Source organism: Rhinatrema bivittatum, chromosome 2, assembly GCF_901001135.1.
Source record: "Rhinatrema bivittatum chromosome 2, aRhiBiv1.1, whole genome shotgun sequence".
Classification (NCBI taxonomy): domain Eukaryota; kingdom Metazoa; phylum Chordata; class Amphibia; order Gymnophiona; family Rhinatrematidae; genus Rhinatrema; species Rhinatrema bivittatum.
The window spans coordinates 410,314,386-410,339,125 of NC_042616.1; the positions used below are offsets into that span (position 1 = coordinate 410,314,386).

The 24,740-nt window shown below is 44.3% G+C and overlaps 1 pseudogene; it reads right to left on the reverse strand.

The window, feature by feature from the left end:
• The window catches only part of LOC115083306, a 113,926-nt pseudogene extending 90,112 nt beyond the window's left edge, over positions 1 to 23,814 (reverse strand).
• Between the last annotated feature and the right edge of the window lie 926 nt (positions 23,815 to 24,740).

Here is a 24,740-nt window from a genome sequence, read left to right on the forward strand (position 1 = left end):
ATTCTTTCATACTTCATTCACACAATCATGCCATCGGAGATGGATGCTGAGGCAGAGGAACCCAGCGAGGACTAGCCTGCCTCAGAGGTGGACACTGGGGAAAGGAGCCTGGGAGTGAGAAGCCTGTGTGTGTGTGTGTGTGTGGGTGCCATGTCTGTTGGAGAGAGAGCCTGGGAGTGAGAAGCCTGTGTCTGGGACACAGCAAGATGGAGTGTTCATGTCTTTTGACTCCCGGACTGGCTTCTCCTGGGGGCCACAAGAGGCATCAGCGGCAGTGTAGTGGTAGCGGTACTGCCGGGTGCCCCAGCGAGCGATGCGGGGAGCACAGCTGCATAGAGCCAAGCCTCTCTTCCAGCCCTTGACCTTGGATCTCAGGCCTCGACAAGATGCTCACTCCTCCCAGTCACAGGGAAAGTCCGGATACCCAAGCAGTGGAAAGTTCATTTTGATGAAAACCAATTGCTCTACTAAGTCTGGAAACAAATGTGCACGGTGTGGACTCACTATGTTCCCTGTCATTGAAAATACTCTTTCACTTTGCACACTGGTTGGCGGGCAGTAAAGAAAGTGCTGTGCTACTATTGCAAGATCAGGCCACATTGAAGCTTTCTGTGCCCAATATCTCAAGAGATCTGAGTCCATGCTCTGAATTGGCTCAGACAGAAAATGCTTAACATGCATTTCTGAAACATTCTCTTGCAGGTAGGTCTCAGTAGTCACTCTTCTGCCAACAGCTGATACGATTGCTTGTGACATGGCAGCCAGTTCATTAAACTTGGAATGACTAATAATTGTAATTGTCATGGAAGGGGTAGGGGAGCAGCTGATACTAGTACTTGAGCAGGATGGTGTTGGAGACTGAGAGGATGATCCTAATTCTTTTTTATCATTTCCAGTGGCACAGACCCTGTTTGACATTATGCTTTCAACCATTGTAATCAACTTTTTTTTCCAGTGTATAAGAGCATTGCACTTGAGAGCAATATTGCCTTTCACATGTGGGTCACACATTGTGGCTAACATATAGCAATCCCTTTCCATGAGAGGTTTCAATCTTTTTTGAACTTGCTCTTTTAAGCATTTAACAAGCAGTAACACTTCCTTAGAGAAATCTGGCTGATGCAGAAATTCCTCTAATACCTCCTCCAGATAGTTTATTACAGGGATGACACCACCCAACGTGGCCATAGCTGAACTGAATGTATCAGTATATACTTTGAAAGGATTGAGGACATGCACCATCTGTGCAATGTTTGTCCAGTCCTGAAATCCAAGAGGATTTTCCAATCCAATTTCAGTTGCCATTGCCAAATCATGAAGAGGTGTCTGCTGTTCAGACAACCTCTCCAACATAAGATAGGTGGAATTCCATCAGGTAGGCACATCCTGAAGAAGGTTGTGCAAAGGTGCGCCAACTACTATTTGCCTCTTTCTGAGTTGCTTCCCACTTTTCACACTGCGGTTGAAATGCCCAGCTATTTTGCGACACTTTTCAATCAACCGCTTCATCTTTAAAGATAGCGCTGGCCATCCAGTGCTCCTACCATGTGACAGGGGCCGGCCAATGGCACGGATACCCTGTCACATGGTAAGGGCAAAGGGCCATCGGCACCATCTTTATGAGTGGCAGCCGATGGCCCGAGAGCGGGAGATCGCTCCCCGTGCCCCCCCCCCCTGGACCACCAGGTAATTTTAAAAGGTTTTGGGGGGGTCGGGAGGGTGGGGGAGGCTAAGGGGGTTGGTTTAAAGGGTCGGGTGGTTTTTTTTTTTTATCGGGCCATCGGCGCCATTTATATTAGTGGCAGCCAAAATGGCGCCGATGGCCCGAGAGCGGGAGATCGTGCCGGGACACCCCCCCACTGGACCACCAGGTAATTTATCATTTTGGGGGGGTTCGGGAGGGTGGGGGAGGGTAAGGGATTGGTTTTAAAGGGTTGGGTGGGTTTTTTTTCTCAGGCCATCGGCGCCATTTATATTAGTGGCAGCCAAAATGGTTCCGATGGCCTGAGAGCGGGAGATCGCGCCGGGACCCCCCCCCCCCCCCCCCCACTGGACCACCAGGTAATTTAACATTTTGGGGGGGTTCGGGAGGGTAAGGGATTGGTTTTAAAGGGTCGGGGTGGGTTTAGGGGTTGTTTTGGTGTGCCAGTTTTCCCACCCTCCCCCAAAATAATTCCCGTGCCCGATTTAATGATTTTTGATGATAAATCGGGGGAATTTGTATTGTATCACGCACTCTAATGATTTTTGACGATTTAAAAATTATCTGACGATTTTTTTAAATCGTCAAAAAACGATTCACATCCCTACTGCTTACAGGTATTAATGCCTCATCCAGCTGCCACCAATGTGTTGTTAGAGACTAATATGCATGTATTGCATTCATACTAGTCCAAACAGCAGTGGTGAGTTGGATGCTCCTCCCCTTTGCCCTTGCCATCACAATCTGCATTTCAGCATGACATTTTCTGTATAGGGAAGGAAGAACCTGGCGGCTAAATGTACTTCTTGAAGGAAGTTTGTCGTAAGGGGCAAAATAATGAAGCATCCGCTTAAATCCCTCATTTTCTACAATCTGCAGTGGCTGATCATCCAAAGCAATCATTAGAGCAATATGTCGTGTACCTCCTTTGGACATTGCCTGCTTCCTACTCTGTGACATTGCAGAAGAACACCACTCCATCTGCTCAATGGTAGCTTGCCGCTGCTGCTGGGGATGAGGAGGAGGAGACTGCTGCTTCTGCAGATGCACACAATCTGTATCTTCTTTAGTACTACTACTTTCCTTCTGTGGCTGCTTCCCTGTTGCTTTACTTGAAACCTGGGCAAACACGGTGGGACCAGCTTCTTCTGCAAGCAACAGTGCTCTATGTTCTCTTTCAAGGTGATATTTCATGTTGCTGTTAGTAAGATGTCCAATAATTCTTCCACGGCTCACCATCTTTTTACAATGGATACATTGTCCAAATCTCTGGTCAGCCACAACATGATAATGATTCCAAATCTTTGATGTCCTTGTACTGTTCCTTACTCTAGGCTGGATACTTGTTGTCATTTTCATACTAGTAGTAGAAATAGTAGTAGTAGTAGTAGTTTTGTCACGTGCAGATGTTCAAATGGTGTAGGGGACAGGGTATTATCAATACTGCTGGCACTGGCAGTAGTTGTTTGTTTTGCAATCTGACTAGTAGCAGTACTAGTCATTCTCATTGGTGTTTTTGCAATCTGACTAACATTGTCATTGCTGGTGTTCTCCTCCTCCTCCTCAGAATGTTTACTAGCCAAGAACCCCTGATCATCAACATCCTCCTCCTCCTCCTCCTCATCAATATCTGATTCATCATCATCATCATCATCCAAGACTTTCTGTAGCACCATTCTTTCATCTAAGAATTTCACCTTCTCACATTTAACTCGTTCCTTCCCTTGCAACAGGTAACCTTGTGCTTCTACATCCTCTTTCTTCTCAAAAAAATCGCAGTTTTTTCCTAGGGACTGGCAGACTGCTCTTTCCAGTAGCACTAGTACTAGCGCCACGTTTTTTTCCAGAGGGTACTGGTAGTGGCATGATGATCCTGTGGTCAAAGAAGGATATAATGATACTATTTTAAGAGGATTTGATAATGGAAAGCAATATCTACTAGTAGTCCTTGACCTCTCTGCAGCTTTTGACACAGTTAATCATCAAATTCTTCTAGAATAATTATCTGAAATTGGTTTAGCTGAGACTACATTACAATGGTTTTTATCTTATCTCTCCAACAGAACTTATCAAGTTTAATTTAATAACATCTCTAAAAAAATTACCCTTAATACTGGAGTTCCTCAAGGTTCAGCGTTATCTGCGACTTTATTTAACATATACCTCTTACCAATTTGCCAGCTATTAAATGATCTGCAAATCACCCACTACCTTTATGCTGATGACATACAACTTTTAATTCCCATTAAAAAACTCCATTGATGATACCTATAAAGACACGTCTTTATTACTTGAAACAATCAAGCAACTCCTTACAAAATTAAAACTCATAATCAACATTGATTAAACTGAAATATTTATAGGGGTAGATCTTTAAAAAATACGCGATCGTGTACTTTTGTTCGCGCACCAGGCGCGTATCTTATAAAATCCAGGGTCGGCGCGTGCAAGGGGGTGCACATTTGTGCAACCTGCGTGCGCCGAGCCCAGCGTGCGCTGCCTGTTCCCTCCGAGGCCGCTCCGATTTCGGAGCGGCCTCAGAGGGAACTTTCCTTCGCCCTCCCCTTACCTTCCCCCCCTTCCCCTACCTAACCCCCCCCCCCCTCCGGCCCTATCTAAACCCCCCCTACCTTTGCGCGCGTCAGCCGGCAGCCCCGCTCCATCCTCCGGTCCTGGGGGCTGGTCTGGAGGCCTCGACCACGCCCCCGGGCCGGCGCCATGCCCCCCGGGCCCGCCCCCGAAACGCCACGGCACGCCCCTAAAACGCTGCATCGTTTCGGGAACGCCCCCGGACATGCCCACTCCCGCCCCTTTTCAAAAGCCCCGGGACTTATGCGCATCCCGGGACTTTACGCGCGTTGGTGGCCTATGCGAAATAGGCGCGCCGGCGCGCAGGGCTTTTAAAATCTGCCCCATAATGAACAAAAAACCCATTGTATTACCACCACCATTATTCACAACTAGCAATCAAATTAAGCCAATATACCCTGTCAATCACGCTAGAAACCTTGGAGTAATAATTAACAATAACCTATCTTATAATAACCACATTACCACCAAAATCAAAGAAGGTTATCACAAACTCCTAATTCTACGGCGGATAAAACATTTTCTAAATTTAGTAGATTTCAGAACAGATTTACAACTAATTATTTTCTCAACCATTGACTACTGTAATTCCCTTATGATTGGCCTTCCATATATCAACATCAAGCCTTTACAGATTTTTCAAAACGCTGCAGCAAGAATTTTAACTGGAAAAAAAAAGAATGATCACATTACCCCTATATTATCTTCACTACACTGGCTCCCTATTAAATCACAAATTGATTATAAGATTTTAATAATTATACACAAATTAATTCATTCTGATCACCACAAACAAACAAGCTTAAAAATCACGTTATAGAAAAACAACAGGAATCTTCGATCAAATAATACCTCTCGTCTAATAATTCCACCCATCAAAGATGCTCATCTTTCAACAACAAGAAATAGAGCTTTCTCAATAGCCTGTCCTAAAAAATGGAACTCCTTACCACCTTATTTAAGAACTCAAACAAATATCAAAACTTTCAAAAAAGATCTAAAGACTTTCTTTTTCATAAAGTCTACGTTAATGATTATTTATTTCAACAATCTAATTTTAACCAAGACTACCAACCATACTCATGCAAAAGAGATAATGAAATATCGTCTGGCAACGACCATCATAATAGCAGTATGAACATAATTAACAACACTAGAAGACCATCCCGAATATGTTTAAATACCAATACCGTTACCACTATCCTTTTCCCTTCTTTTCCTTATGCTCCTTTTTTCACCACCAACCTCTCCCCGATCCCTTCTTCTTTTCCACTATTAATTTATGCATCAATGTTTTTAAAGGTTTATTCTCTGTTTGATTTTTGTAAACCATTATGATGGCTGAACCGAATGACGGTATATAAAACTGAACAAATAAATAAATAAACAAATAATAAATCTAGTAGATTAAACAAGTTAATAAATTAGTTTGGTATTTATTTTTTAAACTTTATTGAGATAATAGCTAATAGGCTAGCCCCAGACCACAGGACAAAGAAGGATATAGTGATTATTTATTAATAGTCAGTGAGTGACACTGACAATTGATAATTTGATATAGTATATATATTATATTGCAATTGCAGTATTATATATTTACCATGCAATGGCCAGAGCATCAAATTGTAGCAGACTGAAACTAGGCTGCAGTAACTCACTCATTACATTAGCCTCCTGGCAGTGGCTAGGCTACTGGCTGCTAATGCTACATGCAAGCATTGAGGTTAGCAGTTGTGGCACTGCAATCCTATTCCTATTTCCTATCCCTTTTAGGCCTATTCTGTTCTTTGGACTAAAATAACTTCTCCCTCCCACTTCAAGTCTTACCCATAAGGGTTTCCCTATCTAACACTTCTCCTTACCTCCCATCCCCCAAATCTCACACACAGGGGCAGAAGCCAAGCACAAGCATCAAAGGGATGACAGGCCATGCATGGTTGGTATCCAGGGAAAGTCTGCAACTTCCAGCCTCATATTTCTGGAAGAATTTACATTAAAAAGCAAGAGTCCCTGCAGACTTCTACAATAGTGGGAAAAAATACTGAACTGGGACATGCCACCCCCCAGGAATGGAAACCAGATGATACACCTGAGAGCAGAGCCGAGACATGAGCTGGAATCAGACTCACAGGACAGGAAGGATACTAACATATATATATAAAAAAAAAAGAGCCAGCTCCTAGAACATGTTAAGATGAAAGTATTATTAGATATATGGCCCAAGACAACAGGGCAGATACATAATATAGGATATTGGATGTATAAGATATAGGTGTTAGGAAAACAAGAAAAAATAGATGCCTCGATCTTTTTCCAATATTTTATTATAGCAGAGACGTGTTCATAAAATGCCCGATTCAGGCCAAGTTTCGCGGCTGACAGCCGCTGCCTCAGGGGCTTGAACACTTCAAATTCAAAGGAAAACTCAGCAATCTTAGTTTCATCCAATGAGCAATAATTGTTAGACCAACTTCCTAGGTAGCATAGCACGCACGGTCTAGCTTTGCATGCTATGCTACCTAGGAAGTTTTATGTCGGGCATTTTATGAACACGTCTCTGCTATAATAAAACATTGGAAAAAGATCGAGGCATCTATTTTTTCTTGTTTTCCTAACGGCTATCATAGATCGCCTACCTCTTTGTTTTCTAAGATATAGGTGTGACACTACACCTATTGGCCAATTATAGGTTTAGTACTAGAATTGATATACTATACTAGTAGTGGCTCACTGGCTTTAATAGCTAGCCACTAGCCAGTGACACTAGGCTAATAGCTTAGCTAGCTATAATAAATCTAGTAGATTAAACAACTTAATACATCTATATAATATTAATAAATATAATATATATATATAATATGATATAATATAAATCTACTAAAACTCTACTGCTGCAATGCACAGAAAGCACCTACCTTTACCTTGTCCTTTACAAGCACTGCTGCTGGTGCCTAGGCTAGGATAATGCTGCAAAATACTCACTCAATTAGAAACAGAAAAAGTAGCAGTACTAGCTAGCAAGCTCACTGGTAGTGGCTACTACTGGCTGCTAGCTATATAGGCTACTGTGGCTACTGGCTGGCTAATATCAGCTAGCTAAGCTAGCTAAGCCAGCTATCCCTTAACAATAAAGACTGCATTAACTATTAGGGATGTGAATCGTTTTTTTGACGATTTAAAACAATCGTCAGATATATTTTAAATCGTCAAAAATCATTAGAGCCGCGATACAATAGCAATTCCCCCGATTTATCGTCAAAAAATCGTAAATCGGGGGACGACCCGTATGACATAGTGAGGGCAAAAGTAGCGCCGGCGCCATTTTGAATATTGGCAATACGGCCCGAGTGCAGGAGGTCGCTCCCGGACCCCCGCTGGACTTTTGGCAAGTCTTGTGGTGGTCAGGAGGCCCCCCCAAGCTGGCCAAAAGTCCCTGAGGGTCCAGCGGGGGTCCGGGAGCGATCTCCTGCACTCGTGACGTCGGGTGACAGGAACCAAAATGGCGCTGGCGCTACCTTTGCCTTTCATATGGTAAGGGCAAAGGGCCACCGGCGCCATTTCTATTAACGCAGCCGTGGCCCGAGAGCAGGAGATCGCGCCAGGACCCCCCCCCCTCCACTGGACCTCAGGTAATTTAAAACATTTTGGGGGGGTTTGGGAGGGTGGGGGATTTGTTTTAAAGGGTCGGGGTGGGTTTTATGGTTGTTTTGGTGTGCCGGTTTTCCCGCCGATTTATGATTTGACGATTTTTTACCAAAAAAACCCATGACGATCAGATTTCCCTCCTCCCCCAGCCAAATCGATCGTTAAGAGACGATCGATCACACGATTCACATCCCTATTAACTATCAATCAACAGCTGCAGCTAATGATTGATTGAATAAAGAGCTGATGTTTTCTCCTCAAACCCACAAAACAAAAGCAACACACAAGCAGAGTAAGTTGAATAGCTATTATAGCTAGTGACTAAAAGTAGGAGGGAAAATAAACCTATAATTGGCCAATTAAAAAATGATGCATATTAATAATGCATATATAATGCAACAACAACCCCCTTTCTAAAATGCAGCACAGGAATTGGCAAATTCAAAACATTTCATCTGCCAGTGCCTGGTAACAGAAGAATAAACAAACACATTCTAGTCACATGACTGATGACATAATCACAATAATCAAAGACACACTACAGTAGGATTAGAACTTTTTTCAAGCTATCCCCCATTCCCATTCCCAATCCCCCCATATAAAACAATCTGTAAAAAACAGCACCTCAGCTGTTGGTAACCTTGGTAACATGAATAAATAACAAGAAGATAACCAATAGGAATACATATTCATCCCTAAATTGACAAAAAAGTGTCAATTTACTATCATTTTATCTTGCTGCGCACTAACATATATCAATGCGCACTGTCATACATATATTGCGCACTGACACAGAGTCACTGCGCAGTATAGTTTGGCGGCATGTACTGCGCAATAAGTCCCGGTACTGCGCACTATCGGATATTCAATGCACACTATTGTCCGTTAGTGCGCAGTAATTCAAAACCGACTTTAGCCTGAAAATTCATTGAAATTTGATTCTTTTTTTGCGATTGCCGAACAATGACGAATTAGACAATGTCGTTGACATTGTCTAATTCGTGAAAAATGAATGCACATCACTATTAGTTACACGATGTTAGGTTCCTTATTAGGAGCTACCACCCAGGAAAAAGATCTAGGTTTCATAGTGGATAATACATTGAAAGCGTCGGCTCAGTGTGCTGCGGCAGACATAAAAGCAAACAGAATGTTAGGAATAATTAGGAAGGGAATGGTGAATAAAATAGAAAATGTCATAATGCCTCTGTATCACTCCATGGTGAGACCACACCTTAAATACTGTGTACAATTCTGATCGCCGCATCTCAAAAAAGATATAGTTGTGATGGAGAAGGTACAGAGAAGGGTGAGCAAAATAATAGGGGATGGAAATCTCCCCTATGAGGAAAGACTAAAGAGGATAGGTCTGTTCAGCTTGGAGAAGAGATGGTTTAGCAGGGATATGGGTAAATGGGAATCTGTTATTTACTTTTTCGGATAATAGAAGGACTAGGGGGCACTCCATGAAATTAGCATGTAGCACATTTAAAACTAATCGAAGAAAGTTCTTTTTCACTCAACACACAATTACCACTCTGGAATTTGTTGCCAGTGTAGCTGGGTTTAAAAAAGGTTGGATAAGTTCTTGGAGGAGAAGTCCATTACCTGCTATTAATCAAGTTGACTTAGAAAATAGCCACTGCTATTACTAGCATCAGTATCATGGGACAGATTTAGTTTTTGGTACTTGCCAGGTACTTATAGCCTGGATTGGTCACTGTTGGAAACAGGATGCTGGGCTTGATGGACCCTTGGTCTGACCCAGCATGGCAATTTCTTATGTTCTTATAAAATGCTATTTAGCCAAATAAGCTGAATAGTTTAAATTTCTCCCCTCACCAGGGCTTACCTGAATATTATAGCAGGGGAGAGTTCAAATAGCCCTTTTCTATAATTGTCCTTCTTGATGCATATATAAGAATGCTCATTCTTTCACAAGGTTTGCACTTTTAGCCTCATTGAGAGGAGGTATACATGGGGTGGAAAGAGAGCAGGGCAGGAATACAACGCACACTAATTTGATTTATTCTGCAAGGAGATTTTGCAATTGCAAAGTCTAACAAGGCAGTTGACTTTGAAAATTAGGTCCAAGATCCATAGGAACAAAAGTATCTATGAAAGGCAGAACCAAAGCAATGAATGGAGAAAATCTCTGGAGACAGTCCACCACTACTGCATATTCATTGCAAGAGCTTCCCAAACCTGACCATTGGACCTCACAGTCACTCAGGTTTTCAAGATATTCACAATGAATATGCATGAGGTAAATTTGCACATCATGAAGATTCAATATATGCAAATCTTTCTCATGCATATTCATTGCTAATATCCTGAAAACCAGGGCCTGTTTGTGGCCCTTGAGGACCGGAGTTGGCCAGCCCTATGTTATTAAGTAACTCCCATATTTGAGAGCGAGAGAGTGCTCTTGGTCACATGAATCCTATGAAATCCTCTCCTATGGCTGTGTTCAGTGTAGCACAATTAATCATGTTATTTCTGTGATGCCCTTCTTAGGTCTAGATTTTTCATTTTGCTATAAAGTTTGCAAGAATAATGCCCGCCATAGAAAAAGGGGGTGTAGTTAATTTCCAAAATACTACAATGTGTGCTATTTTAACACCTGCATAGGTATTTTACTACAACATGCATTGAGAGAGAGAGAGAGAGATGGAGAGTGAGAAAGAGAGAACCTCTGTAGAGGCTCTTAGAAAAACAGAACTATTTATACCACTGTTGCGCGCCGGGTTGCGTGCACAAATCTACCCCCGCACATAGGTATTAAAATCTGGCCCTATGCATCTTAAACTGTGCTGTTTGTATGTCTCACTGTGCATTTATTTATTTTTATAATCTGCTTTTTGGCACTTCAAAGTAGATTACTTTCAGGAATTTCCCTATCCTCACAGGGCTTATCAGGTAATAAGGAATGGAGAGTAAGGTGACTTGCCCAAAGTCACAAGGAGAGTCAGTGGGATTTGAATAGTGACTTTTCTGGGTTATAGTCTTCTGCTCTAACCACTAGGCTATTCCTCCACCCAGATCTCAAACTGCCCCCTAAACCCCAACTCAAAACACAAACCTCACCCTGAATTACTAATGTCTCCTCTTACAGTGGTATATAAAGTTGAGAAGTCAATGGCCTTCCACAAATTATCTCTCTCTTAGATATAAATCCCCTCTCGCTGCCTGAAATGGCATTTGTGATAAATATTTCAAATGCTCTTTCATGCATAATGCACACTATCGCAGGGCATAACGCTTGGGGAAAAGGTGTAGTTATTTCTGGCATTTCTGGCATTAAATCCTGTGATATCATAACGCATGCAGTGTTCTGGACTCCTCATTTTCCTAAAACCCGCCCAAACTCCTTCTCATCTCCTCTCCTTTTCCAGATTTGCATGTGTTTTGCAAACTGTGAAAAATAATGCATGCATTATGACGTTAACATGGGTGTTAGGGCCCTAACGCCCACAATAACGCCCTCAGGACACACTTGGCCAGTCTGGTTTTCAGGATCTTCCACTGAATATGCATGAGATAGATCTGCATACAATAGAGAAAGTGTATGCAAATCTATCTCAATCATATTCATTGTGGAGAGTGCTGAAAACCAGACTGGCTAGATGTGTCAGAGGACTGGGTTGAGAACCACAGTTTTAATGAAATGAAAGTATTTAAAAATTAATGCCAGTGAGGACAACAAATAAAGTTAGAAAACTACTTACATAATACATTCCAGGGTATCAGGGGACGTTCTACAATCTTCCAAATATCCCTCTGTGAAATCAGCTATCTGAATTATCCCACCCAAGATCAGGTCCCTCCACTGAAGTAGGTCTTGGCTCTATTACCAGTTGGGATACAGATAGGTCTGGGTCTCTTATTTTGAGTAAGAACTGCAGAAACTGTCATCAAGACCCCACTCAGTCACCAGAAACATGAGATGTTGAATCATTTCTTCTTTCTCCCAGACTCTGCACTGGTTCCAGTTTCAACCTATGGTTTTTATCATATCTTTGGCCTTTCATGAAGCACAGGTGACAGTAATGCGAGCAGAAAGATATTTGAGGAGACTGTTTTAAAATATGTTTGCCATCTCTCATATAACCAGGGATGTGTTTTCTTGATCCTTATGGATATATAGTTCAGACAGCTGGCTGCTATATGTAGCTTTGGTCCCTGCTGTACTATAATTGCAGGGCAGAGGCAAATAAGGTGCACAGCTGTGATGATATATTTCTTCACATCTCTTGTGTATTGGAGATAAATTGTTAGTTGGATGAACCAATGCAATGATATTATTTCAGAAAAATTTATCAGAGAAGAAACTGAACTTCAAAACATGTTTATTCTCTAAAGTCTGTTTGAATCTTGCATTCTCCTGGATTATGTTTGCGTGCTGAATGACATTGTGACCTTGAAATTGGAGGCAAACACTGTAAACCGGGGATTCCCAAACTGAGTCAGGACCCCCAAATGGGATAATAAAACCTTCAAATGGGATCACAAGTGCCTCAAATGGTAGCATTCTTCAGGCACCAGCAGCAGCAGCAACAGCATTAGTAGTGGAAGTCAGCATGAGGCTTTGATTTGTGATGTGGAAAGGTAGTATATTAAATATTATAAACAATTCTAAACTAAACTAAGCCCTGCAGGGATACTGCCTTGCATGAGTATCTGTGGTAACAGGAGGCCCTGCATGAGGAGGGACTGGGGCCACTGCAGCACCTGGGAGCTTGCACTAGCTCATAGGCCCCATGTTGACTTTCATGATTAATAACTGCTGCCTCTTGCAGATCACCATTGGGCTTGAGATCAGCCATGAGGGGAAGGGAGAGGAGGGCTGAATGTGAATGGGCCAGTGGCGATTGCCATTGCTCTGCTCTCCTCACCCACCACTGAATCTATCCAAGAGAAAATTGTCGCCTCTCAACCGCCTGCCCTCTCTTCCCAGCAGTTGTAATCCACCTTTAGCCTAAGGCCCAAAGGAAAATGTCGCTGACCCCGGCCAGGGGACTATTTGGAAGTTGGGCTGGTTGACGGTAAGGATCAGAAGAAGGAGGGGTTTGAAGGTTGGATCAGGTGGGTAGGGAAGCTGAGATAGGGGAAATGACAAAAGATTGTCTGGGGGATGTAACTATAGGAGCTATAGGTGAGAGAGGATCAGCTTGGGGATTGCCAAAATGGGCTGGAGGGGGTAAGAGGGATTGGATGGGTGATGTAAAAAGGTATCAGCAGGAGAGGCAGATTGAGATAGGGAAAAATGCAGGATAGGAGATGATTAAGAGAGGGGATGGAGGTTGAGAGAAAGGATAGATAGGAGAGGGTAGAGACTGAGAGAGGAGGGGGCTGATATAATAAGCCGCACCAAGCCATCCACATGTTTTTTCTATGATTTTTGCATGGGATTTTCTGCATTAACCCTACTCATGTATTTAATATAGATTTTAGCAGCAAAAATCCCATGCAAAAATCACACAGCTGGCTTAGCATGGTGCATGCAAATGCTATGCCAATGAAACAATTAGCTATTATCAGGTAATGCAGAGAGCCGTGGTAGCAGGGAGACATGTTAGTGCCTATTGTTTTACATGGGATTTTTAGAACTTGGAGCAAAATTAAAGCACATGCCTGGTGGCCATTTTACTCCATTGCTGGGATTTGTGTGGCTGTGTCTGTAGGTGCTCTGTGTAGTAATCATGGATTACGTACATTTTTTTTGATGCTTTTCTACATTTCACAGGCCAGCCAAAGAATAGCAGCGGCAGATTTTTTACAGCAAGGAAGAGAGAGGGAACAAGCTGAGATAATGCAGTTTATTGCTGAAGAATAGAGGAGGGCCTGAGAGCAGCAAGATGTTCTGGCTCAAGGTTTACAAGACTGGTCTTGCAAATATCTGGACCAAGGATGCAGGCCTGGACCACCCCCTGACAGACCCTAAAGAAAAAAAACAGAAGACAAGTAAAATTTTCAGACTGATTATTTGATTTCAAAAGCAATTGCACAAGTAAACATTGGAATTGACTTCGAAGTGATTGCATATGTGATGAGAAGTCCAAGCCATCACTAATATTGCTCCTGTAATTTCAATATTCAGTGGTTTTAGGAGGGTTCAGTATTATTGATTCCTCCTGGTGTGATTACCGCCACGTTTTTGGGAGTATGGCATCTGGGTATATATTGCCAGGAGGATTCTCAGAACTTTGGAGGGTTAGACAAGGCTAAAGAAGCCAGGAGAAAGCAGCTATAGATTCCTTCAGGATCTAAGGCTAGAGGAGATAGTATCTTGATATTCCCCCAGGGTTTCAAATACTTTTTGGAGAGCTTCGGATCCCCTCAGGATCTATGAGTAGGAGAGAGAAGTTTTGGGACTTCTATAGGGTCTTAGAAGGATGAGTGCTGAGTTCTTTTTTGGATGGGCCTCTGTCAAACCCCCGGTATCCCTGAGAACTTGGGACAAGCATGAGGATTTGAAATAAGATTCTGATTGCTGAGTGATCTGAAGAAGCAGGGGTAAGAAGCTTTGATATTTTTGGATACAAGGACTCAAAGGGCTACATCCATTGAGATAATGATACAATTTTTTCCAGTTTGAAGAAAAGTTAAAACTTTGACCAATTGAAATTGGATGTTTTTCTTTTTTTTTCTTTTTATTAAGTTTAATATATTTGAAAGAATACAATATAACAGAAAGAAATGAAAATTCATAAAGTATGCAATTTAGATAAAATTATTTAAACAAATACCTCTTTCTGTAAGTATTGATCACTACATCATAGGAAACTAGAAGCATTTGGAGACTAATCAAGACATAAATGGAGCAGTTATAAAGAAACATTTATCATACTTTCATTATATTGGATGTTTTTCTATGTGAGGGACCATTACCCTACAGGTTTTGTGCTTGGGGATTTTCTTCTATTTGCTGAGTGACTTTATGATGGAACCCTATTCCAGTGTTTCAACATTGCAAGGGGAGCAGTTTTTTTTCCCATGTGTAATGATGCAAGAGAAGGGAGGTAACACCTAAGATAGAGAAACTAACAATCATCTTCATTGCTATTATATTTTTGCTGCTGTTCTGTATTTTTGGCATTATTCTCATTAAGCTGCAGTAAAGACTATTTTATTTGAACTCCATTCTTGGACTCCAGAGAGTGTTATTCCTGATTTTCCTACCATTGTTGCTGTTATTGCCTTCATTGCTCCTCTGGACTGTTTTGCCCTGTTGGAGGTCCTCTAACTTCAGTGCAAGCATTGAGAGACAAGAATGGATAGACAAGTCAGACGGCTCCGTAAAATTATTCTTCCTCCCCGTCCAGATTGAACCTGGACCCATACCACCCCAAACTTAAAGATAAAGCACCCAACTTGAGGACCATTTACACATAACATGCAAGATTGCATGTGCAGAAAAAATTCACAGATGGAGAGACCCCTGCTGAAAGCCTGATGAGGTGGACAAAGCATCCCCATTTTCAAGAAAGATGTAGTCAGCATTTTTATATTTTGCTGCGAGGAGTAACAATGTTGCACCCATCTGCAAAAGAAAGGGAAAAGAGAAAAAAAGTGAGAAAAAATTCTGTAGCAATCCAGCATGCACCGGGAAACCAGAAAGAATGGTGTTGAGCAATGTTGGCATGTAAATACTCACATAATGAGAATAACATCGGTGGCGGGTCAAGCGATGGCAGAGATGATGAGGAGAAATATTCATGCCAGAGGAAAAGTAGGAGTGTAGCTACCATTTGTGCATACTGCAGTGATGAGCAACTACGATGCACCATTTGAAAATAAAGCTTTTCCCACCATGCAGCCCAAAGAAGACAATGCAGTGGGGTTCAGTGACAGTCATTGGTGGTCAGGCTTAGCAGATGACATTGCAGGTCCAACATGGGCCATGTGGAGTTCAGGGACTGCCATTGGTGGTCCAGTGTGGCAACAGAGTGCCAGTGTTTTCCTTTTTTCAGATGGGGCTCACCCAGGAAACATGACGGACAGCTATGTGCCAGCCATCTAGAAGCAATGAGTGAGCTGGGAGCGAGCCACCATCTCCGCACACTGCAGTGATTAGGGGTGTGCATTCGTTTTGAACGCATATGTAAAACGCAACTTTTTTTTTTTTAAAACTTAAAAAAGTGATGACGCGCAACGCATCGCGACTTCCAACTTATTCAACATAGCTATGTTGAATACGTTGAACCGCGAGGCGCGCGCTTTTCTCGCCGCCATTAGCTGTGAGCTCGGAGCCCCGGATTAGCACAAAATGGCGGCGCCCCTGCGGTAACCATGCCAACCTGTCTGACCCTTTCCTGTGAGTCGCAGTGACTCACAGGAACGGGTCGGACAGGTCGGCATGGATACCGGAACGCAGCGAATCTGCGTTCATGTTTTCAGAGAAGCACTGAATGCAGCGAATCGCGCTGTCATTCAGTGATCTCTGAGGATTTTACTGACGAGCCAGCACTATATAAGCAGCAGCACGAGGACTCACGCACATTTCCAGCGATTCTGTGGGGAGGTGGTGGGCTGGGTGGCAGGCTCAGGCAGGCAGGCAGGCAAGCAAGCAAGCAGAAATAGAACCAGAAGCAGAACCAGAACCAGATTTGATAGACAACACAGAACAGATTCTGTGTTAGGCTAGCAAAGGAAAGAAAAATATTCCTGGTCTTGCATTAGTGGCAGGGGTCAGCTACAGTCACTAGTATTCCTATTCCTGTTTCTTTCAAGCAGTGTAGTGGTCTAGTCAGCTAGCAGTGACCAAGTATTCTATTTACCATTGAGGGTGTTGTGCTGGCTTGGAGAGAGATATTAATATTTTCAATGTCATCCATGTTTCTCGAGTGAAAAAAATTCCTGCTTTATTAAATTCCAATTAGTCTGTCAGTGCAGTGGGCATTTTAAACAGACTGAACATTGTCCTTGAGTGGGTCTGTTCATTTGGGAATTTTAAACAGACTTAACAACATTGTTATTGAGAGTGAGTCTGTTCATCTTGGTATTTTCAAACAGACTCAACGCATTGTCCTTGAGTGGGTCTGTTCATTTGGGAATTTTAAACAGACTGAACATTATTATTGTGGGACAGTGGGCACTGTTACCACTAGTACTCAGTGACATTAAATCCATAATGTCAGGGAAAGAGAGATGCAAGCGACTTATTGGGACTGGCAGCGGAGGCACCGCAAAAGACACAAGTGCAACACCACCAGTACAGCTAAAAAGGCAACTGTCACAATCAAAACTCTTTGCAGGGGATGGCAGTTCCATGGCAAAAAAACCGAAATCGGACCATGAAACTTTGCAATCGCCACCACGTGTTTCTGGCCCTGTAGTTTTGGAGGAGAGTGAAGGGGAGGCAGAGTCAAGCCAGACAAAATTTAGACACCCAAGAGCAGCCAGGGGACAGAAGTTTCCAGTAAAACTTAGCGGTCACAAGGTAGCGCTGGCACTGTTAGCTTCTGATTCAGAAGAAGAATCTTCTTGGGTGGGATTCTCATCAGAAACGGAAGATGTAATACCTGACGAATCTTCGGTAGAATCATCAGTTAGTCCTGTTTTAGCCTCCACCTCCAGAATTCTGCAGCAGGGGAGACATTACAGTGATATCGAGGAGGAGGAAGAGCTGTCAGAAGGGAGACAGAGGGTGACTGGTGCCTCCGCTGGCATTGCTTCTCTGGGTGCACCACACCCACTAGTACCTCAACTCCAGTGCCACCATCCACCCCCAAGGTGGTAAAGAGAGGAGGATCACAAAAGAAATCTCCGATCTGGACACATTTTAAAGTGACAGAAGACCCGCGTTATGCTCGGTGTAATTACTGTGCCAGGGATATTAGCAGAGGCAAGCAAATGGGACATCTATCAAACTTTGGCATGACCCATCATATTAACAGGCAACACCCAACAAGATTACTGCCATCTGGGGATGGTGGCAGTTTCAGTCGGGGGACCCCTTCCAACCAGGGTGCAGTTGTAGGAAAGCAGCAGAGTCAGCCCACGCCCTCATACCCTTCTAGCAGTCAGGTGGCAGGCCAGCAACCCACTGCCATGTGGCAGAAGCGACAATGCACCATGGAGGAAATGGGGTGGAGTGCGGTAACGCTATCCCGGGATAGGAGGCAGGCAGCCTCAAAAGTTGTAACCAGGAGCATTGGGGAAATGATTGCCCTTGATGACCAGCCCCTGCAGTTAGTGGAGAATTTGGGTTTCAAGCGTTTTTTGAAGGTCGTACTTCCAAATTACAAAGTCCCCTCCAGAACCACATTTAGTAGAAAGGTCATCCCCAGCCTGTGCAAGCAGTGTCGCAGTCGCTTGCAAGCACTGCTAGGTAAGGCAGACGGAAGAGTGCATTTCACCTGCGATATCTGGACCGCCATGAATGCTGCACACTCTTACCTCTCTCTGACAGCACACTGGTGGGACATGGCAGAGGCAGGGGCAGCCAGCAGCTCTATTACTGAACAAGCATCAGGGTGGAGGTGGGCTTTACTGCACACCCACCTGACGGACCAGGCCCATACCGCTGCCAATATTCTAGCATGCATCAGAAAGATGCTGGAGAGCTGGCAACTACACCAGCGAGACAGAAAACGTGAGCAGGCTTTTTTGTCACAGACAACGGTGCAAACATGGTTAAGGCAATAAGCGATGGGCGGTTTAAGAACATCCGATGTTTTGCACACACTCTGCATCTGGTAGTGAAGTCAGCTCTGGGCTTGGAGTCCAAGGACAAGGAGAATGAATACCTGCGTAGGTTAATACATAAGTGCAGGAACATAGCAGCACACTTCCACAGAAGTGTCAGGGCGGGGCAGGTTCTCCGACAAAAGCAGACTGATTTGGATATGCCTCAGAAGCGTCTCATTCAAGACATTGCCACCCGGTGGAATTCCACCTTTATGATGCTGGAGAGGTTACTGGAGCTGTAGACACCCCTTCATGAACTTTCTGGTACAATAGACATAGGTGTGCAGAATCCTCTAGGGCATCACGATTGGTTAGTCATGAGTCAGCTGGTAAAAATCCTGTAGCCCTTCAAGGATGTAACGGAGGAGCTGAGTTCCAGAAGTTCCACCTTGGCTGACATCATCCCTATAGTGAAATTCCTGGATGACCATTTGGAGGCCTTTAAACGGCAAGAGGGAATGACTGCTGAGGTGCTGCAGTGTGTGGACGTTTTGCAGCAGCAGGTGAAAGACAGATTAAGGCCTTTAACAGAGGACAGCACATACATGCTCGCCTCTGTCTGTGATCCCCGTGTGAAAGGTAAACTTGCCCTACAGACCAATTGTCTGTCATTTGTGAAGGAGCTGTTGTTAGCAAAGGTCCGTGAACAGGAGCGCCATAGGCGGAGACAGATTAGGCTTCAAGCAGAGGTGGAAACAGCAGGCACGTCACAGAGTTGTGCTGCTGCTAGCCCAGGCAGGAGAAGCACTGTGTCAGTTACAGATACTATTATTAGTACCTCCTCCTCCACGTCAGAACGCCCAAGGCATGTTGGCCATAAAGATTCATCAGTTGTGCAACGGGAGAGAGAGAAAGTAACTGGATTGAGTGACTCTCAGCCCTCCCAAGCACAGTAGGAGACAGCAGCACAGGTGTCAGTGATACGGAATCTCTCAGAGCCGATAGAGAACATGGAGACAGATCCGCTGGCATATTGGGCACACAAGTCCACTGTCTGGCCACACCTAGCCAAAGTGGCTGAATGATATCTGTCATGTCCACCAACCAGTGTGCCCAGTGAATGTGTCTTTTCAATAACAGGGGATATCATGAGCCCTCACCGCTCAAGGCTGGCACCAGAGTTGATGGAAATGCTAGTGTTTTTGAAAGTAAACCTGCCATTGCTTGGCTTTCCCAAATTTTTCCTTGTGAATGGCAAGATGAATAAAAGCTATTGAAAGCCTTGCATAGCAGCTCCAATTGCCTCCTATGCTCAAGATAATGTAAGCACTGCAGCACATGCTCTTGACATGAATCGCTGGTGCCTGACCGGCGTCTACTGTTGCAGCCCTTGTGTTCCTACAAGTGTTATACCTCGATTGCTGTGCCTGTTCATCCAGGCCTTGGTGTCCCTAGCTGGGATTGACCTCTCTCCTCGAATGATGTGCCTGTTCATCCAGGCCTTGTGTTCCTACTGGTGTTTTAACTCAATTGCTGTGCCTGTTCATCCAGGCCTTGTGTCCCTAGCTGGGATTGACCTCTGTCCTCGAATGATGTGCCTGTTCATCCAGGCCTTGTGTTCCCACAAGTGTTTTAACTCAATTGCTGTGCCTGTTCATCCAGGCCTTGTGTTCCTCTGGGGATAGGGAAATACCTACAGTACCTGTGTGTAATCAAGTATGAAGTGCTAGAAACGTTTTAAAATAAGAATATAAATACATTAAAAAAAAAAATTGCTATCCGAGTATCCGTGTTCATCCAGGCCTTGTGTCCCTAGCTGGGATTGACCTCTGTCCTCGAATGATGTGCCTGTTCATCCAGGCCTTGTGTTCCTACTGGTGTTTTAACTCAATTGCTGTGCCTGTTCATTCCAGGCCTTGTGTCCCTAGCTGGGATTGACCTCTGTCCTCGAATGATGTGGCCTGTTCATCCAGGCCTTGTGTTCCCACAGGTGTTTTAACTCCATTGCTGTGCCTGTTCATCCAGGCCTTGTGTTCCTACTGGTGTTTTAACTCAATTGCTGTGCCTGTTCATCCAGGCCTTGTGTCCCTAGCTGGGATTGACCTCTGTCCTCGAATGATGTGCCTGTTCATCCAGGCCTTGTGTTCCTAGAAGTGTTTGACCTCTACGGTACAAAGTCAACATAGGTTGATATTGCAGATTTTGACTGGAGTAGCAGTATTCTTATTTCTGAGAGATTTTCTTCAATTTCCTTTGTCATCAGCTGAAGTGCGTAAGTACAGTCGGAATTCACTAGACGCCAACGGAATTCACTAGATGCCAACGATATTCACTGGACGCCAATGTAAACATCGGGTACACCCAACTCTAGGGGTGGACCCGTTCCAGGGAGTCCTTCCCTGCACAAAGGAAAGGGAACTCTCTCCTGGGCCAGCCTGTCTTTCCCCTATCAAAACCACAGGGACCAGACCAGACTACCTCCACTCTGCCAGCCTGTCTTGCCCCTATCAGCTTTCTGCCACTCTGCTTTGCTGCCATACACCAGATGACTCACTTAACTCCTTGTGGTGTTCTTGCCACTCTCATGGTTCCTCAGTGTGGTGGTGCTACTCTATCTGCTTGCTATGTTCCCCCTTCATTGTGCTGTTGGATGTCAATGCCACTTGTCTTGCCGCTTTGCCTGTGGTGCTGCCTTTGATGGTTCATGCATCTGCTATCGGTGCTCTGTTTTGAAGCTGTGGTGTGTTTTTGACATTCTCACTGCTGCTTTGTGCCTCTGTTAAAACACTCTTGCCACTTCTGGTACCCCTTTGCACCTTTCCAGTGCCTTAGGCTATTCATGCCACTTAGGTGCCACTTTGCCACAGTCTAAGTACCTTGGAGCTCTTTTGTTGTTGTGATGATTGCTCCCCAGATGTTTCATGACAATTGATAAGAAAACCCCAATTCTGCAGCCAAAAATAGGCTGGAAATCCTTCCCCCATTGACTTTAATGGGAACCGGTCAACTTATGGACAGACCCTCAACTTATGGAATTCTCCATATGTCCATATTGAACGAAATCGACCCTCAACTTCAACTTATCAACGAAACCTTTTGTCTGCACATCCCTATCAGTGATCAGGGCTGCTGACAAAGATGCACCCACCTGCAAAAGAAAAAGATAAAAGATAAAAAAGAAGAAATGAAGTCTAATGCTGTTCAGTCCAAATTTGAATCCATAGGAAGAGTACTATGGTATTTGGGAGTATAAATACTTATGGGAAGAGAAGAGATGAGCATCGTTGTGCAGTGGATCAGGCAATGGCAGAGATGAGGCATCTGAGTGGGAGAAGCATGTGCACCAGAAGGAAGAGCGGGAATGCAACCATCATCTCTGCACACTGCAGTGATGAGCAAAGACAAGGCATGGTTCAAAGACTGTCACTGGTGATCAGACAGGGCAGCAGACTGCAGGATAGTCAATGGTGTTCCGGCATGGGACTAGGATGGGACCAGATGGAGTCAACAAATTGTGCAGAATAGTGTTGAGTTCAGAAAAGTCTCAAAGGTTGTCTGGCCTTGACATAAGAACATAAGAAAGTTCCATACTGGGTCAGACCAAGGGTCCATCAAGCCCAGCATCCTGTTTTCAACAGTGGCCAATCCAGGCCATAAGAACCTGGCAAATACCCAAAAACTAAGTCTATTCCATGTTACCATTGCTAATGGCAGTGGCTATTCTCTAAGTGAACTTAATAGCAGGTAATGGACTTCTCCTCCAAGAATTTATTCAATTCTTTTTTAAACACAGCTATACTAACTGCACTAACCACATCCTCTGGCATCACTGCTTGTATCCACTACCTCTACCTCTGAGTGAGGGGTTGCTGCCCTCTGATTTCTGAGGAGGGGGATATCTTGCCTCCTGGGAAACATGAGCCCAGTCAGAACATTTGGTGTCTGATTTACATCCTGCAAAGTGGAGTCAAGGACATGTAGGACACTAGCAAAGTCATCAGAAGTAGCATGAATGCAACACAACATCACATTGGCTGCAGCTATGCTCTTTCTCGCTGACATTCTGGCCTCTCTAATCATATGGTGCATTTTCTTTAACATGCTCTCCATCTTTGTATGTATAACGCTCTCCATCTTTATATGTATAGCACTCCATCTAGTCTTCATATTGGGTTCAACAAGTTCCTGCCCTACGATCAGTTGCACTGCCAGCTGGTCCGTCATCACATCCAAGGAGGAGGGTGGTGCTTGTATCAGTGAAACAATACTGGCATCTGTAGACCCACCATCAGACACAGCATCGCCTGGAGACCCCACCTCTCACACAGGTGCCAGGTATCACTGATACATCTGAGATTTCAGGCAACAATGTGTCTGGCCACATAAGGTGGAGCTCGAGTAACTGACTGTCCTCTTGTGAGGCTACAGGTGTCTCTCTTAATGATTGCACACTTATGGTTGGTTCTTCATTTATACCCATAGGTGCATTCTGGACCTGGCTCCTTTTTGCCATGACAGACCCCTCTGCAGCAGGTGCCTCTGTCTCCAATGTCTGCTGACCACCTCCTTCCACAGCATCCAAATCCGTGCCCTCAGTATGGACACTGTCACATAATCCTGCTGTAGAGTTGCCGTTCCAAGTCTTTTTCAGCATCAGCTGCCCCTCACATGGGGGGCTCCCTACCTTTTGGTTCTTAGATAGCTCAATCTGTGCCAGCTTGGCCTTGAAAGCCAACCAGGTGTCCCACCAATGGTGCTTGAGTTGCTCCATTGAGAGTCTTCTGACATCCTTCGCAATGCTCTCCCAGATCTTCCTCTTTATCTTGTTGGATGTCTTCTGACCAAAGATCACAGTGCACTTTTCACAGATCTGCCACTCAAGAAGGTCCTTGTTTTCTTCCGAGACGTGCAAATCACACTGTCATCACTTCTCCATCTGTTAACTCCCACCTGTTCGTCGCTATCAGATGAATGGTACTAGATCCTATCTTCTTGGGCACTACTGCCACTTCCAGCTCCTATCCCCCTCCCCTTCTCCTTGTTTTAGCATCTTCACTCACCTTTCTTTTCCTCCCCTTTCTAGCTGCACCTACTACTTCATGCAAACCCCTCTCCCGCTCCATCTCCTCTCCCTGGATACGCACAAATGACTCATCCACCACACTCCTCCTATCTACTCCATCACCACTCACCTGCACGTCTTGCTGATCTTCTCCCCAGCTCACACTCCCTCTGTTGCATTCCATTCTTACTATAGCCACGAACAATCACTCCACTCTTTCAAGAACCTAAACAAGTAGACAAGAAAGACAGACAATTTGTTAAAGTTACAATTGCTGTACAGCCTCCCCTCCACCAGGGGATCCCAGGGAGCATTCCCTTCAGGCTGGGCAGGCCTCTTTCTTTCTGCCTGCATCACACCCAGACTCCAGCTCTACTTAATTGTTTGACCTTTACTTCAGTGCTTCTGCATCGAGTCTCCATTGGCTCCTTGCCCTAGCCATTTTTGCCTTGTAGCCTTCTCAGGCCTTTCCTTGTTTTGCTTTGAGGCCTAAGGGCCTTGTGGCCTATAGGCCTTACCTTGTCTTGACCCTCATGGCTTTCCTGCAATGCTGCCTTTAGGTCTTTATGTTTTAAGCTCTGTGTTGTCCTTGTCTTGTTCTGTCCTGTCTTATTCCATTCCTGTCCCAGCCTGAGTTCCAGTCTTGCCTGCACGCTTTCCTGAATTCCAGCCTTACGTGCACTCCATTCCACTCCAAGCCTTGATTTCAGCCTTACCTGCACTTTGTTCCAGTACAAGCCTTGCCTCAGCCTTGCCACACTGCCCAATCCTTGTTCCAGTCTTGCCCTGCATCCTGCGCCACATCACCATGTTCCCTACGATTTGCCTGGATCAGAGCCACAACAGGATGCAGAGGCTACCATCATCTTCCCGAGTGGGGCCAAGACCCCTAACCAGGCAGGTGAGTCCTATGAACATTTTTCTATTTTTAACTGCTCCTTAGCTATAGCCAGTCCAATTTCAAAGCTGCTAAAGAGAATCCAGAATCACCCAATCCAGCCCTATGGGAGTGCAAGGGGTGCAAAGGTATAAAGCCCATATCTATAAGGACTTGTCTAACTATGATGTGCTAAACCAGTTTTCAATAAAATACCTGCTCTTCCAAAAGCT